Below are 6,884 nucleotides of genomic sequence, written 5' to 3' on the forward strand. Positions count from 1 at the left end.
TTACAATGGATGAGAAAGAGAAAGATATAAAGGAAGAATGGAATCTTGAATCTGATCTGGAGATGACATGTGTCCACTTGAATCTCCATTCTTTGCTATTGTAAAACATCTCTCATCTTTCCACCCCTAAAATTTAATTTAGTTTTCATCATTATTCTGTAACAAACTTGGAAATATTTCATATGAATGATGAAAACCCTTATGTTGCTCAAATATCTAAAATGCATCATGAAATTCTAATAAAATTTGGATTTAATTGACTTGAAGTTAACCAAACTTGACCCTAATTGCATTTTTACTATCTTTTACACACATTCAGTTTATCATCCTACTAGAAAACACATTTGGACTTCAATACCTAGATGTGGTTGCAGATTATGGATATGGGACAAAACCTCCTATAACCTAAACAAATGGCTACTTGTGCAAAAATGAGCTCCAAAAATAGAAAGTTCATCTTCTCCTAGTTTCGGTGATATATAATACTCCTATGTTTTCCTATCAAAAACACCTAGAAACTAGTTTTGAAAAATATATCCTTGGCAATGGTCTCTAATCTGCACTTCTATTTTCCAAAAAAATTAAAATTTCTAAAGTTTAAACTTTAGCTTTATATCTATTTTGAATTTAAAAAACTCTACATGTGAATCTATTTGAAAAATAATTAAAAATCATTTTTTATTATTTTTGAATTTTCTCCATACCCATGCATCTGAGTCAACCTTTGTTTGACTTTTTTCTTCCACATGGTAGCACACAATTGGTCAACATATGCCACATGTCAGCTCCCTATTGGCTACCAAAATACCATTAGACTACCACGTCACCACGATGACAAGACTACAACATCACTTTTGATTAGTGTCCATTGACACGTGGCACATAGGTGCATTCCCACATTTCTTAAACTCTATGCATCTTTTTAATGTGGGAATGTTCCTTGCTACTAATTGTCCACTATGACACATGGCACCTTAGATTCTGTGTTGGACTAGAATGTTTCTAATACATCAATCGGCTGCCACGTCAACGTGACATCTTCACATTTGATCAAAAGTTATCTTAAGTCATCCAAGTCAGGCCCACCATACAAGCTGTGTATGGCTTTAAAAGCCTTGTCTCAAAGACACCTTACTAGGTAGTTTCTTTTTCTCTTAAATATATAAAACCTTCACCACCACACGAATGTGAGATATCTATATTCACTATTTTTATTTGTTTTTTCTCTGCTCTTGCACCTATTCTTTCATGTTTTTCATGCTATCCACTTCCAAAAATGTGGATATCCTCCCTTCATGCCACAATGGTCTTCTTGCTAGCGTGGGGTGCTCAATGGTAAGATCCTCTACTCGTGGTCTGTAGTATCTCCAATGATAAAGTTTTGCAGGTATCCAATCATGCCTCACCATGCCTTGCATTTTCCTCTTTACATGCTTCCTTGGATTCAATTAACTCTTGGAAGCTCTAGCATTCATGCATTGCTAAATACCATTTGTAGGGTTGTCATCATGTTGGATCAGAGCATCCAATACAAGCTCCTTCAATGCAATTTTAATGGGATAATATGATAATTGAAGTGTGGAGGATATTAAATTTACAAAGTAAAATATGAATTCATGTTCAAGACCAAACATTGATCTCATGGCTTTTCATTTGACACTAGATCCCAAGAAATGCTCACAGAGCATCCACATTCAAAAAACAACATGCATGCATGTGGTTCACATTGATAGTTTTGTTTCCACATTGAAATTAGAATACATGCTTGTTTAATATAAGAAGAGAAGATTATTCTCACATTTTTGGATAGTTAATGTATTAAATCTTATTAGATTGGTACTGAAGAAAAATGAGAAGAAAAAACAAACCTGCCCATGTAGATTCTCTAATGAAGAATAATGGAATGCATGATTGCTGTAATTACCATAGTCAATGGAATAAAGATAGTAGAAAATACAGGCCCCTTTGTTTTCATGCACAATCCTTGAAGATAATATGCAACCCCTGTACCTATAATTCCCTTTTGGATTCCTTGACTAGCCCCCTCGATCATCCAAAGCAATACCAGTAACTTGTAATTAATGGTCCTTCACTATCTAGATAGCTTGTGTTATGCTTAAATCCCATGCAATAACAACTATATCCATTAATCCATTAAATTTGTAGTAATATATTAAGTAGCATGGATTATTTCTGCAAGTGTAAATAACATTTTCATTTTGATTGATGTATCTCAATTGTAGATTTACATCTCATATAAATATAAGGAGGAGGAGACATGTCTCTATAGTTAATCATCATTGGTTAGTATATTTTAATATAACTAACCATATATATATATAATATTTATGTAATGATGATTTATCATTTATAATGAATCTCATAATCATATCAATTTGACTAAACTACAATTTAACACTCCCCCTTAGTTAGGAAGGATTGATATAGAACATACTATGTTCTTGAGTATAAGGAGATATCATCTCACTATGATATCCCTAGAATGGCATATTGGCATAGTTTCATTAACACACATATGTAAATTAACACATTTAACATATGGAATTTACTTCAATTTACTATAAGGCAAGAATCCTCAATACTCCCTTTTTAGCAAAGGGGGAATTAAAGTACATATAAAACACCACTTGAAATGTGGTCCAAAAAGTTATGGTGTCCAACAAGATCTGGCCTAAAGAACCATAACAAATGGATTTTCATGGCGTCCAAAAAAATTTGGCCTAAAGAACCATGAGGTTCATCAATGTCTCTAGAAAAATCCAGCTCAAAGAACAAGGATAACCCTATCTTCAAACATTTTTGTTCATAGATAGATCATCTATAATAAAGTCGTCACTTTAAATAGGGTCAAAACACAAGAAAGGTCATCACCTTTCACAAGAAAAGTCATCACTTTTCACAACAAAAGCTTGTAAGAAAATTTTATATTCATGAATAAATTAGTTAATAAATGCATTTACAAAAAATGTCATACCAAGTTTACCTTTGAAATACAAAATTTTCAACTTCATAAGAGGCTTGGTAAAAATATCAGCATTTTGTTCATTTGTATTGATATAACTTAAATTGATAACATCTCTAACAACCACATCTCTTAAATAGTGATAAAGAGTCTTGATATGCTTCACATGCTCCCAAGGAGGTAGCTATATACTTAGCTTTAGTAGAACTCAAGGCAACAACTGGTTGTTTTCTACTAAACCAATATATCATAGCTGACCCAAGACTAAAGCAATAATAAAAAAGAGTTAGAACTTATTTTCATAGAGATGATATCATGCATGAAGGATTGCATCTTAAAATTTCTCCCTCTGAATACTGATCCTGGGAGCTCAGGTCCTCTAGTTACTTCCACAAAGATTTCTTCCCCCAAGGATGCTTGTTAAACTCACTTTGAATTTGATATTAATCTTCCATCTTTCTTGTGATAAGTCATTATTTTCTCATGATGTCTATAGAGGTAGGCTCATGAGGTAGTTACCCAAATGTATTTCTAGACTCCATCTAATTATTAGTGGACTAATGAATTCTAGATCATAACATAACTTCTTATAGATCTACTTCATAAGATTGAGTCTTTACCATTCTTGTTTTCCTACAAGATCATCTTTTAGATACAAATGAAAAATCAAAAGAAAATACTTTAAATAAGAGAGATACTTAAATAGATAAATGTATATTTAAGGATAATAAATACTTATCCTTGATACCGATTTCTCTAATAAGGAAAAATGCCTTCAATGGGGAATGCAAAATTCGTTAAGGTAATCATTCACCTCCCTTCCATGTAGAATTCCCACATGCTCTTGTTTCTACTATTGCTCTCTTTTCTTGCTCAAATAAATATACTCTAACTAAATTTTATTCTAATATCATTTCTTCTCTAGTATACTAATCAAAAATATTTTAAGTGCTTGACTTTATCTATCTTGACCATCTGGGTCTTTTGGAGCTACTATCATTAGGTTTAGCATGTACAATGTGCAATGTACCAGCTTTCTTTTCCTGTAAGAACATCCTTAGGTACAAAGGAAAAAGATCAAGATAGTTAACTCTTATAGAAAGCAAAAAATTAGAAATAATAATTAAATATAATTTGCATTAGATCAATTATGGATTCTTATGGCATCATCTCTCAAGTTTAATTGCACCAAATCTAAGATCTATTCCTTCTTAGTGCATCCAATTTCAATGTAATATAATTATTCCTTCATTGATGTCAAAGTAGGAGAATTCAATGTGGATTGGTCTTATCTATCCTTTTGGTCAATGATGTTTCACACGTTAATTTTTGCCATCGTATTCATGAAGGATGCGTGCTAGGGCCATGGTGCCATGTAAGTAGGGTTGCATGATGTTTAGTGCCAACATAACACCACACCTCTACACCATCTCTAAGTTTTCCATACCAAGGATTGTGAAGTTTGTGGTCAGTGAGGTTTGTTTCAAAGCAACAGACTATAAGCAAGGAATATAATAATAATAGGAGTAGTATAATGTTTGTATGTCTAGAGGAGATGAATCTAAGAGCACCATCCCTTTCCCTTAAGACAAGATCCAACATAGGGGAACCTATCATATGGGTAGCTGTTGGACTGGCATTGGGCATCTCTGTAGTAGAGATCGTCAGCACAGGCATTGTACCCATCATGGCAACACCATCCCATTTCAGAATTGCATTCATTGTTTTCTGATATGAATGTACCAACTAGAAATATATAACTATACCAAAACATTAATAACTGACTTAGACATCTTAAGTTGATGCTTGTGTCAATGTGAAGTATACAAATCTTCATATTCATTTTGATATGATCTGACCTCAAGTTTGACCTTTTTGGTGCATACATTATTAGATATCAATGATGTATTAATATTAATTATTTCTTTCATTGTTGTATGTATCTTCATGCTTGGTGTCCAATAATTGATCGTGAGTATGTTGTTCACTAACTCAATCAATGAAGTCACTATTGGGCCTTCACACATAAAGATGTCCATAAGACTGTTACAATTTTGAAAACATTCTTATAATTAACCTTTGAGATAGAAATAGACACTCACTATAGAGTATAGAAAAATGATTTATTACAATACAATAAAAATTTGTTGGATGGGAAAAATGCTTCCAATGTTATGATCTTGAGAAAATGAAAACATCCATCTGACTTTGATCCAGTGGTAAGGCTAGTATGGTAAACATGCCTCGAGCTTATAAGGGATCTTCAATGTGAGTTATGGTGAAGAGCCGATATGGTAAACGTACAAGTTCATTGCCTTGCCACAAAAATCTAATTCAAATTAATAACTAAAATATATTTTATTCATATATATTATTGGATATATTCCCATTATAGCATATTCTATTCATTATTGAGTGTTATCATTGATAATAGTTTATTCCATGAAAAATGCAATGCCTCCACTTGTAGGCACTCTGTTTATAACTATTATTGTATCATAAATAAACCATTGAGCCATGATAACATTATCAAAAAGGGTAATCTTGATAGGGAGGCTTCTAGTAAACAAGTTTACAATTCCAATCTTTTTATGGCCTGCAAAACTATATCAGCCTACTTGTTATATATGCATGCAACAATATTATCTGCAGGAGTTGAAACAATGGTTCCAGTAGTTCCATCCACGTATACTACTACTGTGTGCTCAAATGTGGAGAACATGATCATTGCAAATGGAAGATTTTGACACCATAGAGGTACAATTCCTTTGTAAAACCCTAACAAGCCTTTAGTTGAGTAAAGCCTTGGAAATTCATCTACCAAGCCCTTAGCCAAATTGGGTTATGTCTAAACCTTTACTTTTATAGCTTCAAAAGGAAATTGAAAATAAAATTTTGTGTCTAAAAAATATGATTATTATAATCAGAGATTGTGATTTGTAGATGAAACTCTGATTTAAATTGTTTAGGCATATAAATATAGTATTTTATCTATGTCCCTTAAGAACCATATCCAAGTGCAGGTTGGTAGAATAATTTCAATGTAAATCAAGCATTCTGATCTTCTAATTATATAGATCCTAGATTTAATCATTCAAAGTACAATATATAGTTGTCATGATATTTCATTTCTTGCAGATCCAAATCATGCCATTGTGTTGTTAGACTTCATATTAATCTTCATAACCATTCTTTGATTTATATTTGATTATATATTATACAAATAAAACTAATTCAAGTTGTTATTGCATTTATCTATACTTTGCTCATCAAACCTACATAAAAAAATTTCTGCAATCTATGTCCTTATAACATCCAAGTCCTTCAGATCTTCCTCTAACTGGTAAGGCTTTTTTCAAGGGAACTTGGCTTTTCCTAAATTGATAGTGTAATTTCCAAAAAGCATTTAACCTATTCTTGCAATGAAATGGGTACTAGTTTAGTGAATTTAAACCCAATACTATGATGCATTTATGTGATACAAATGAATTCGGTTCCAAATCCAAATAATCCTACATTATTATTTCTCCATCCTGATATAGAAGGAACTAGGCCCAAGCACAATGAATATGATGACAAAACCTGATGATAACCTCCATATAGAAGAGGGCAGACCCAATATTAGGGATAGACACATTTGATGAATATCCTGACTAGTTACATGTCTAGAACAGTTATATTGTCATTTCATTCTCTATGACATCTAAGTTTACACTTGAACTAGGCTCTGATACCATGTTAAGTAACATGGATCATTTGTACATATGTAAATAGCATTGTCATTTTGATTGATGTATTCCAATTGTAGATTTGCATCTCATATAAATATGAGAAGAGACATGTCTCTATAGTTAATCATCATTGGTTAGTATATTTTAATATAACTAATCATATATATATA

Source organism: Cupressus sempervirens, chromosome 11 (assembly GCF_028749045.1).
Source record: "Cupressus sempervirens isolate cs-2001-9-10 chromosome 11, ASM2874904v1, whole genome shotgun sequence".
Classification (NCBI taxonomy): Eukaryota; Viridiplantae; Streptophyta; class Pinopsida; order Cupressales; family Cupressaceae; genus Cupressus; species Cupressus sempervirens.